The sequence below is a fragment of the Heterodontus francisci genome, chromosome 3, assembly GCF_036365525.1.
Source record: "Heterodontus francisci isolate sHetFra1 chromosome 3, sHetFra1.hap1, whole genome shotgun sequence".
In the NCBI taxonomy this organism is placed as follows: Eukaryota; Metazoa; Chordata; class Chondrichthyes; order Heterodontiformes; family Heterodontidae; genus Heterodontus; species Heterodontus francisci.
This window is the reverse complement of record NC_090373.1, coordinates 197,440,480-197,452,527: the sequence shown is the minus strand read 5'-3', so window position 1 is coordinate 197,452,527 and position 12,048 is coordinate 197,440,480.

Here is a 12,048-nt window from a genome sequence, read left to right as displayed (position 1 = left end):
AAGGAAATCTGCTGTCCTTACCTGATCTGGCCTCCATGCGACTCCACAGCAATGTGGTTGACTCTTAAATGCCCTCCGAAATGACCTAGCAAGTCACTCAGTTATATCAGACCACTACAAAGTCTGAGAAAAGGAATGAAACTGGATGGAACACCAAGCATTAACCTAGGCACTGGAAACGACAACAGCATACCCAGACCTGTTGACCCTGCAAAGTCCTCCTTACTAACATCTGGGGGCTTGTGCCAAAATTGGGAGAGCTGTCCCACAGACTAGTCAAGCAACAGCCTGACATAGTCATATTCGCGGTATCATACCTTGTAGACAATGTCCTAGGCACCACCCTGGGTATGCCCAGTGGTCGCCAGGGAGGGAGTTGCCCTGGGAGTCCTCAACATTGACTCCGGACCCCATGAAATCTCATGGCATCAGGTCAAACCTGGGCAAGGAAAACTCCTGCTGATTACTCAGCTGATGAATCATTGCATCTCATGTTGAACATCAATTGGAAGAAAGTAGCAAGGGTGCAAAATGTACTCTGGGTTGGGGACTTTAATGTCCATCACCAAGAGTGGCTCAGTAGCACCACTACTGACTGAGCTGGCTAAGTCCTAAAGGACATAGCTGCTAGACTAAGTATGCAGCAGGTGGTGAAGAAACCAACAAAGGGGAAAAATATACTTGACCTCGTCCTCACCAATCTACCTGTGGCAGATGCATCTGTCCATGACAGTATTGGTAGGAGTGACCACCACACAGTCCTTGTGGAAACAAAGTCTCGTCTCTTCACACTGAGGATACACACCATCATGTTGTGTGGCACTACCACCGTGCTAAATGGGGTGGATATTGAACAGATCTAGCAACTCAAAACTGGGCATCCTTGAGGTGCTGTGGATCATTATCAGCAGCAGAATTTTATACAACCACAATCTGTAACCTCATGGCCTGGCATATCCCCCACTCTACCATTAGCATCAAGCCAGGGGACCAACCCTGGTTCAATGAAGAGTGTAGGAGGGCATGCCAGGAGCAGCACCAGGCAGACCTCAAAATGAGGTGTCAGCCTGGTGAAGCTACAACACAGGACTATCTGCATGCCAAACTGCATAAGCAGCATGCGATAGATAGAGCTAAGCGATCCCACAACCAGCAGATCAGATCTAAGCTCTGCAGTCCTGCCACATCCAGCCGTGAATGGTGGTGGAAAATTAAACAACTAACAGGAGGAGGAAATTCCACAAATATCCCCATCCTCAATGATGGGGGAGCCCAGCACATCAGTGCCAAAGATAAGACTGAAGCATTTGCATCCATCTCAGCCTCCTCCTGAGGTCGCCAGCATCACAGATGCCAGTCTTCAGCCAATCCAATTCACTCCACTTGATATTAAGAAATGGCTGAAGGCACTGGATACTGCAAAGGCTCTGGGTACTGACAACATTCCGGCAATAGTACTGAAGACCCGTGCTCCAGAACTAACCATGCCCCTAGCCAAGCTGTTCCAGTACAGATACAAGACCCGGCAATGTGGAAAACTTACCTCCTGTTTCCAAAATGCCTGTCTACCATCTACAAGGCACAAGTCAGGAGTGTGATGGAATACTCTCCACTTGCCTGGATGGGTGCAGCTCCAACAACACTCAAGCAGCACGACACCATCCAGGACAAAGCAGCCCGCTTGACTGGCACCCCATCTACAAACATTCTCTCCCTCCACCACCGACGCACAGTGGCAGCAATGTGTACCATCTACAAGATGCACTGCAGCCTCTCACCAAGGCTCCTTCAACAGCACCTTCCAAACTCGTGACCTCTACCACCTAGAAGGACAAGGGCAGCAGATGCATGGGAACACCACCACGTGAAAGTTCCCCTCCAAGCCACACACCATCCGGACTTGGTCGCTGGGTCAGAATCCAGGACTCCCTCCCTAACAGCACTGTGTACCTACCCCACATGGACTGCAGCGGTTCAAGAATGCAGCTCACCACCACCTCCTGAAGGGCAATTAGGGATGAGCAATAAATGCTGGCCTGGCCAGCGATGCCCACATCCCTGAATGAATAAAAAGAATCACTCACTGCGTGGAAAAAGTTTTTCCTCATGTCACTTTTGCCTCTGTTACCCATTACTTTAAATCTGTGGCTTCTTATTCTCGAAGCTTTCACGAGTGGGAACAGTTTCTCTCTATCTACTCTGTCCAGACCCCTCCTGATTTTCAATACCTCTATCAAATCACCTCTCAGCCTTCTCCAAGGAAAACAGTCCTAACTTCTCCAATCTATTGTCATAACTGAAGTTCATCATCCCTAGAACCATTCTCATGAATCTTTTCTCTACTCTCTCCAATGGCCTCACATCTTTCCTGAAGTGTGGCGCTCAGAACTGGACACAATGCTCCAGCTGAGGCCGAAGTAGTATCTTATACAAATCCAACGTAACTTCCTTGCTCTTGTACTCTATGCCCATATTAATAAAGCCCAGGATACTGTATGCTTTATTAACCACTCTCTCAACCTGTCTGCCATCTTCAATGAATTTTGCACATATACACTCTGGTCCCTCTGCTCCTGCACACCCTTTAGAATTGTACCCTTTATTCTATATTGTCTCTCCATGTCCTTCATACCAAAACGAATCACTTCATATTTCTCTGAATTGAAATTTATCCGCCACTTGTCTGCCCATTCTACCAACTTGTCTATGTCCTTTGATGTTCTACACTATCCTCCTCACAGTTCACAATGCTTCCAAGTTTCATATCACCTGCAAACTTTGAAATTATGCCCTGTACACCAAGGTCTAGGTCATTAATATATATCAGGAAAAGCAAGGGTCCCAACACTGACCCCTGGCAAACTCCACTACAAACCTTCCTCCAGCCCGAAAAACATCCATTAACCACTACTCTTTGTTTCCTGTCCCTCAGCCAATTTCATATCCATGTTGCTACCGTCCCTTTTATTCCATGAGCTATAATTTTGCTCACAAGTCTGTTGTGTGGCACTGTAACAAATGCCTTTAGAAAGTCCATGTACATCACATCAACAGCATTGCCCTCATCAGCCTTCTCCTGTTAACATCTCAAAAAACTCCAGCAAGTTAGTTAAATACAATTTTCCCTTTAATTAACCCGCATTTGCCCATGTGACTATTAATTTTGTCCTAAATTCTTCTTTCTAGAATTTCCCCACCACCAAAGTTAAACTGACTGGCCTGTAGTTGCTGGGCTTACCTTTACATCTTTTTTTGAACAAGGGTGTAACGTTTGCAATTCTCCAGTCCTCTGGCACCACCCCTGAGCCTAAGGAAGACTGGAAACTTATGGCCAGTGCCTCCGCAATCTGCACCCTCACTTCTGTTATGACCGAGGCGGGAGGAGTGCACTGTCTTTTCTAGTTCTACTTCTCCACAGGTCACAACATATATTTAAATGTTTACCCAGATACTGATGCGTTCAACCAACCAGGTTTCTTTAATAATCAACAAAATTATCCATTTTTAAAAAAATTCATTGGATGTGGGCATCACTGGCTAGGTCAGCATTTATTGCCCATCCTTAATTGCCCTTGAGAAGATGGTGGTGAGCTGCCTTCTTGAACCACTGCAGTCCATGTGGGGTAGGTGCACCCTCAGTGCTGTTAGGAAGGGAGTTCCAGGATTTTGACCCAGCAACAGTGAAGGAACGGCGATGTAGTTCCAAGTCAGGATGGTGTGTGACTTGGATGGGAACTTGCAGGTGCTGATGCTCCCATGCATCTGCTGCTCTTGTCCTTCGAGGTGGTAGAGGTCGTGGGTTTGGAAAGTGCTGTCTAAAGAGCTTTGGTGCGTTGCTGCAGTGCATCTTGTAGATGGTACACACTGCTACCACTGTGCGTCGGTGGTGGAGGGAGAGAATGTTTGTGGATAGTGTGCCAAACCAGTTGGCTGCTTTGTCCTGGATGGTGTCGAGCTTCTTGAGTGTTGTTGGAACTGCACCCATCCAGGCAAGTGGAGAGTATTCCATCACACTCCTGACTTGTGCCTTGTAGATGGTGGACAGGCTTTAGGGAGTCAGGAGGTGAGCTACTCGCCGCAAGATTCTTAGCCTCTGACCTGCTCTTGTAGCCACTGTATTTATATGGCTACTCCAGTTCAGTTTCTGGTCAATGGTAGCCTGTAGGATGTTGATAGCGGGGGATTCAGCGATGGTAATGCCATTGAATGTCTAGGGGAGATGATTAGATTCTCTCTTGTTGGAGATGGTCATTGCCTGGCACTTGTGTGGTGCAAATGTTACTTGCCACTTATCAGCCCAAGCCTGGATATTTATTTTTTATTTTATTTATTTAGAGATACAGCACTGAAACAGGCCCTTCGGCCCACCGGGTCTGTGACGACCAACAACCACCCATTTATACTAACCCTACAGTAATCCCATATTCCCTACCACCTACCTACACGAGGGGCAATTTACAATGGCCAATTTACCTATCAACCTGCCACTCTTTGGCTGTGGGAGGAAACCGGAGCACCCGGCGAAAACCCACACGGTCACAGGGAGAACTTGCAAACTCTGCACAGGCAGTACCCAGAATTGAACTCGGGTCCCTGGAGCTGTGAGGCTGCGATGCCAACCACTGCGCCACTGTGCCGCCCAAGTCTTGTCCAGGTCTTGCTGCATTTCTACACAGTCTGCTTCACATTGTGCAATCATCAGCGAACATCCCCACTTCTGACCTTATGATTGAAAGAAGGTCATTGATGAAGCAGCTGAAGATGGTTGGGCCTAGGCCACTACCCTGAGGAACTCCTGCAGTGATGTCCTGGAGCTCAGATGATTGACCTCCAACAACCACAACCATCTTCCTTTGCGCTAGGTATGACTCTAACCAGTAGAGAGTTTTCCCCCTGATTTCCATTGACTCCAGTTTTGCTAGAGCTCCATGATGCCATACTCGGTCAAATGCTGCCTTGATGTCAAGGGCAGTCACTCTCACCTCTTGAGTTCAGCTCTTTTGTCCATGTTTGGACCAAGGCTGTAATGAGGTCAAGAGCTGAGTGGCCCTGTCGGAACCCAAACTGGATATCACTGCTAAGCAAATGCTGCTTGATGGCACTGTTGATGACACCTTCCATCACTTTACTGATGATTGAGAGTAGACTGAGGGGGTGGTAATTGGCCGGGTTGGACTTGTCCTGCTTTTTGTGTACAGGACAGACCTGGACAATTTTCCACATTGCCGCATAGTAACAAAGCAAAGCATTAATGCACAGATTGAAATATGAAAGTTCCTTTTTTAAATTAGCCCCTCACACACTCACACTCAGTCTGAAAAAATACAGAAATTCTCTCTCTGCAGAGGTTTGTTACAAAAAAAAAAGAATAATTTGGCCAAATATTTGCTAATTCTTGAAGAAAAAAAGAGAAGATATGGAAAGATGTCGTTTGTCCCTTTTTGTCTGTCGTCACAATTATGCTAAGGCAGCTGTCATTGGGATCTTCCTAGAACAGTTCTTTTCAGGCAATGTTGAGGATAAGTTTGGTAGGCTTTTCAGGAGAAAAGTGGCAACAGTTTCAGTCTGTTTCTTACACTTGCTTCTCAGGGCTTCTTAAAGAGATCGAAAAGCTGGCAGGCCATTCAAAGCAATGGAAAAAGCTGAGTTGGGGTTTGCTCCCTCGGCAAGTTTTCTCCAACTTTTTTTTTAACACTGTCCACACCCCCAACTCTGTCCAAAGCGAAACTAAAAACAAACTCTCCAAAAGAAAAACTCCAAACAACAGGTCAAAAATCCCCTGACCCTCATAAATCTTGCCTTGTTGCTTCTTTGTAAACATCTCCCCTTAGTCCAAGGTATCTGTTATTTATTTATCTTAAATCACATGATTTCCAGCAAAAGGTTGTTTTCAACAACAACCTCAAGTGTCCCCTCGGTGAACTTTAATAAGAGTCCAGTAACTATGAAAACTTCAGCCTCCACAAAATGAATCCAATTCCACAATTTAAATATAAGTCCTCAAAAATTTAACAAAAAATGGAAGCACTGTCATAACACCTCCATCCTTGGAGGAATGAAACACCATTTTCAAATGTGTTTCATTACAAAGTATGGAAAAAACAGATGAAAATTTTAAAACACATTTACACATTCATTCTCATTCACTCTTTACCCGCATCTTTGCACTCAGATAACTCAAAACAGAGTTAAAAATGCTAGACAAAGCATCTGCAATTACATTATTGTTTCCTGCAGTGTGGATAATCTTTAAGTGATAAGGTTGTATTAGTAAACTCCATCAGAATAGTCTGGCATTTTAGTTTTTGAATTTTTCCACAAAGGCTAGGGTGTTATGATCAGTATATACCAGTGTCTCTCTGTAGTCATGGTGGACATTGACCTCAAAATACTTAAGAGCTAGTAATAAGCCCAGGGTTTCTTTTTCCACTGTTGAATACCTTTTTTGGTGTCAAAGAACAAAGAACAGTACAGCACAGGAACAGGCCATTTGGCCCTCCAAGCCTGCGTCGATCTTGATGCCTGCCTAAACTAACACCTTCTGTACTTCCGGAGACCGTATCCCTCTATTCCCATCCTATTCATGTATTTGTTAAGATGCCTCTTAAACGTCACTGTCGTACCTGCTTCCACCATCTCCCCCGGCAGCAGGTTCCAGGCACTCACCACCTTCTGTGTAAAGAACTTGCCTCGCACATCCCCTCTAAACTTTGCCCCTCTCACCTTAAACCTATGTCCCCTAGTAACTGACTCTTCCACCCTGGGAAAAAGCTTCTGACTATCCACTCTGTCCATGCCGCTCATAACTTTGTAAACCTCTATCATGTCACCCCTCCACCTCCGTCGTTCCAGTGAAAACAATCCGAGTTTATTCAACCTCTCCTCATAGCTAATGCCCTCCAGACCAGGCAACACCTTGGTAAACCTCCTCTGTACCCTCTCCAAAGCCTTCACGTCCTTCTGGTAGTGTGGCGACCTGAATTGCACGCAGTATTCTAAGTGTGGCCTAACTCAGGTTCTGTACAGCTGCAACATGACTTGCCAATTTTTATACTCTATGCCCCGACCGATGAAGGCAAGCATGCCGTATGCCTTCTTGACTACCTTATCCACCTGCGTTGCCACTTTCAGTGACCTGTGGACCTGTACGCCCAGATCTCTCTGCCTGTCAATACTCCTAAGGGTTCTGCCATTTACTGTATCGCTCCAACCTGCATTAGACCTTCCAAAATGCATTACCTCACATTTGTCCGGATTAAACTCCATCTGCCATTTTTCCGCTCAAGTCTCCAACCGATCTATATCCTGCTGTATCCTCTGACAATCCTCATCATTATCCGCAACTCCACCAACCTTTGTGTCGTCCGCAAACTTACTAATCAGACCAGCTACATTTTCCTCCAAATCATTTATATATACTACAAACAGCAAAGGTCCCAGCACTGATCCCTGCGGAACACCACTAGTCACATCCCTCCATTCAGAAAAACACCCCTCCACTGTTACCCTCTGTCTTCTATGACAGAGCCAGTTCCGTATCCATCTTGCCAGCTCACCTCTGATCCCGTGTGACTTCACCTTTTATACCAGTCTGCCATGTGGGACCTTGTCAAAGGCTTTACTAAAGTCCATATAGATAACATCCACTGCCCTTCCTTCATCAATCATCTTCGTCACTTCCTCAAAAAACTCAATCAAGTTAGTGAGACACGACCTCCCCTTCACAAAACCATGCTGTCTCTCGCTAATAAGTTTGTTTGTTTCCAAATTGGAGTAAATCCTGTCCCGAAGAATCCTCTCTAATAATTTCCCTACCACTGATGTAAGGCTCACCGGCCTATAATTTCCTGGATTATCCTTACTACTCTTCTTAAACAAAGGAACAACATTGGCTATTCTCCAGTCCTCTGGGACCTCACCTGTAGCCAATGAGGATGCAAAGATTTCTGTCAAGGCTCCAGCAATTTCTTCTCTTGCCTCCCTCAGTATTCTGGGGTAGATCCCATCAGGCCCTGGGGACTTATCTACCTTAATGCTTTGCAAGACACCCGACACCTCCTCCTTTTTGATAATGAGATGACTGAGACTATCTACACTCCCTTTCCTAGGCTCATCATCCACCAAGTCCTTCTCTTTGGTGAATACTGATGCAAAGTCGATTCAGCTTTTCGGAAAAGTATCCCACTGGCCTTTCTATACCTGATTCATCATCAAGTAACAGGATTGCATCAACCCCCAGGTCACTAGCATCAATTGCTACCTTGAAGGGCTTAATGAAATTTGGAGCAACCAACACTGGTTCATTAATCAAAATGGCTTTCAGCCTCTCAAAAGATGCTTGGCACTCTCCTGACCACACTATCTGGGTTTTCTTTTTCCGTAGTAAATCTGTCAGTGGAGCTGCTATTTGGTACAAACATTCAGTAGAAATCTCACATCCCCAAAAACCTCATGATTTCTCACTTAGTCCTCGGGGTAGAGAACTCCACCAGTGCATGTGCTTTTGCTGTTCTTGGCAACACTTGTCCTTGCCGTACTGTCTGCCCATCGAGGGATATACTTCGAATGTGCCTAAACTATCTCATCTTTGAAGTTAGCCCATTGCTCAGCTACCGTTTTTCCTGCCATCCTTTGATTCCAATTTATTTACCCAAGGTCCATTCTTATCCCATTGAAGTTGGCCTTCCCCGAGTTATTTATTATTATTCTGGATTGTTCCTTGTCCATTTCCATAGTCAGCCGAAACCTTATGATATAATGATCACTATCCCCTAAATGCTCTCCTACTGATACTTGATCCACTTGGCCCACCTCATTCCCAAGAAACAGCTATAGCACTGCCTCCTTTCTCGTTGGACTAGAAATATACAGCTGTAGAAAATTTTCCTGAACACACATTAGGAACTCTTGCCTCTCACTGCCCTTTACACTACTACTATCCCTGTCTGTGTTTGAATAATTGAAGTCCCCCATTATAGCTACCCATTATAGCTCTAGCAAAACTGAGGTCAATGGGAATCAGGGGGAAAACCCTCCGCTGGCTAGAGTCATACCTAGCGCAAAGGAAGATGGTTGTGGTTGTTGGAGGTCAATCATCTGAACTCCAGGACATCACTGCAGGAGTTCCTCAGGGTAGTGTCCTAGGCCCAACCATCTTCTGCTGCTTCATCAATGACCTTCCTTCAATCATAAGGTCAGAAGTGGGGATATTCGCTGATGATTACACAATGCTCAGCATCATTCACGACTCCTCAGATACTGAAGCAGTCCGTGTAGAAATGCAGCAAGACCTGGACAATATCCCGGCTTGGGCTGATAAATGGCAAGTAACATTCGTGCCACACAAGTGCCAGGCAATGACCATCTCCAACAAGAGAGAATCTAACCATCTCCCCTTGACATTCAACAGCATTACCATCGCTGAATCCCCCACTATCAACATCCGAGGGGCTACCATTGACCAGAAACTGAACTGGAGTAGCCATATAAATATCGTGGCTACAAGAGCAGGTCAAAGGCTAGGAATCCTGAGGTGAGTAACTCACCTCCTGACTCCCCAAAGCCTGTCCACCATCTACAAGGCACAAGTCAGGAGTGTGATGGAATACTCTCCACTTGTCTGGATGGGTGCAGCTCCAACAACACTCAAGAAGCTTGACACCATCCAGGACAAAGTAGCCCGCTTGATTGGCACCCCATCTACAAACATTCACTCCCTCCACCACCAACTCACAGTAGCAGCAGTGTGTACCATCTACAAGACCTCCACCACCTCGAAGGACAAGGGCAGCAGATGCATGGGAACATCACCACCTGCAAGTTCCCGTCCAAGTCACACACCATCCTGACTTGGAACTTTATCGCTGTTCCTTCACTGTCTCAGGGTCAAAATCCTGGAACTGCCTTCCTAACAGCACTATGGGTCTACCTACCCCAAATGGACTGCAGCGGTTCAAGAAGGCAGCTCACCACCACCTTCTCAATGGCAATTAGGGATGGGCAATAAATGCTGGCATAGCCAGTGATGCCCACATCCCATGAATGAATGAAAAAAAAATTTTTTAAACCTATAATTTTTGCACCTCTCTGTAATTTCCTTGCAAATTTGTTCCTCCACGTCCTTCCCACTAGTTGCTTGTCTATAGACTGGCTGCCCTCCCCAGATGAACCATTATTTACCTCATTATTCAGAAATGAATACCTGTTGGAGAATGAGATGCACTCGGGTCTCCTGCAATACCTGCCTGTTTCTTCTTGACTGTCTGGTGGTCACCCATTCCTTCTCTGCCTGCATACTCTTAAGCTATGGGGTGACCCACATCTACAAATGTGCTATCCATGAAGCTCTCATCCTCACAGATGTGCCACAGTGATGCCAGCTGCTGCTCAGGTTTCACAACCTGGAGCTCAAGCTGCTGCAACTGACAACATTCCCTGCACATATGGTTATCCAGGACCCAAGAAGCATCCTGGAGTACCCACAAAGCACAGGATGTGCACTCTTCAGTTTGGAGCAGCCCTGCCATTCCTCTACCTATTATTTGGTACTACAAAGAAACCCTGCTGCTAATAAACCCTGCTACTACTAATACTAATAACCCTACCATTAGTAATAATAGTCTTACTACTGCTAATACCAAACTTGACCAATACTGATCTACCGTATCAATATTAATATACACTGCCAATGCTAAAATGCTAACAATAATAAACCTTATTTAAAAATAAAAGATAGGACTCACCAGCTACTCACTTGTAACTTGTGATTATTACTTCATATTTTTAATTTTTTTAAGCTCCCAGTTGTTTAGACTGAGTTCCTGAGCAGCAAATATTCACCAGCCAATCAACTCATCAATTTCCTGTGATGTCACGTTCTTTTTAATCAAACTCTGGCGCGTAGAGGCAGTTGTCTCCTCGCAGGTCTGCCGCTGCTCCTGACTCCCTCCAGGTAAGTGAAGGCCCCGAGCCTGGGTCTTGCTTTATACTCTCTTCAGTAGTTGTCTCCTCGCAGGTCCACCACTGCTCCTGACTCCCTCCAGGTAAGTGAAGGCCCCGAGCCTGGGTCTTGCTTTATACTCTCTCCGGTAGTTGTCTCCTTGCAGGTCCGCCGATGCTCCTGACTCCCTCCAGATATGTGAAGGCCCCGAGCCTGGGTCTTGCTTTATACTCTCTCCGTTAGTTGTCTCCTCGCAGGTCCACCACCGCTCCAGACTCCCTCCAGGTAAGTGAAGGCCCCGAGCCTGAGTCTTGCTTTATACTCTCTCCGGTAGGTTGCTCACAGTTCTGACGCTGTTGCTGCTCACGCCTCCCTCCAGGTAAGTTCCATGACAACATGCACAGTACAGTTTGATGGCTTCACTTCCAACAGTTTCAGAGTTCAGAATGGAGTGAAACAGGGATGAGCCCTAATCCCCGCTCTATTTGGCATCATCTTCTCCATGCTCCTGACCTTCACCTTCCCTGCAGATATGGAAGGAGTCTACTTGCACACTAGGTCAGATAGCAAGCTCTACAATCTATCAAGGCTGACAGCGAAGACAAAGGCACATTGCATCCTGCTCAGAGAAGTCCTCTAGGCTGATGATGTTGCAATAGTCACTCACACGAAACACAGCTACAAAGACTCATGGACTCTCTCTCTCATGCTTGTAACTTGTTCTTTTGACTATAAGCATCATGAAAACTGTGGTCACAGGACCTGCCCCTGATCACACTGAATAACATCCTACTGGAAGTGGTTAGTAAATTCTGCTACCTTGGGTACATGGTGACAGACAATCTGTCCTTTGATGCAGAGCTCGATTCACACATAGGGAAAGCAGCTACCACCTTTGGCCGACTTGTGAAACATGCATGGGATAACACCAAGCTGACCCTTCAGACTGAGCTGATGGTTTATTAAGGCCTGTGTTCTCCGCACCTTGCTGTATGGCTGTGAAATATGTGTGACTTACAGCTACCAGGAAAGAAGCTGGATATAATTTCCATCTTCACTGTTGCGACACATTATGGGTTTATCCTGGCATGACAAAATCACAAATGCAG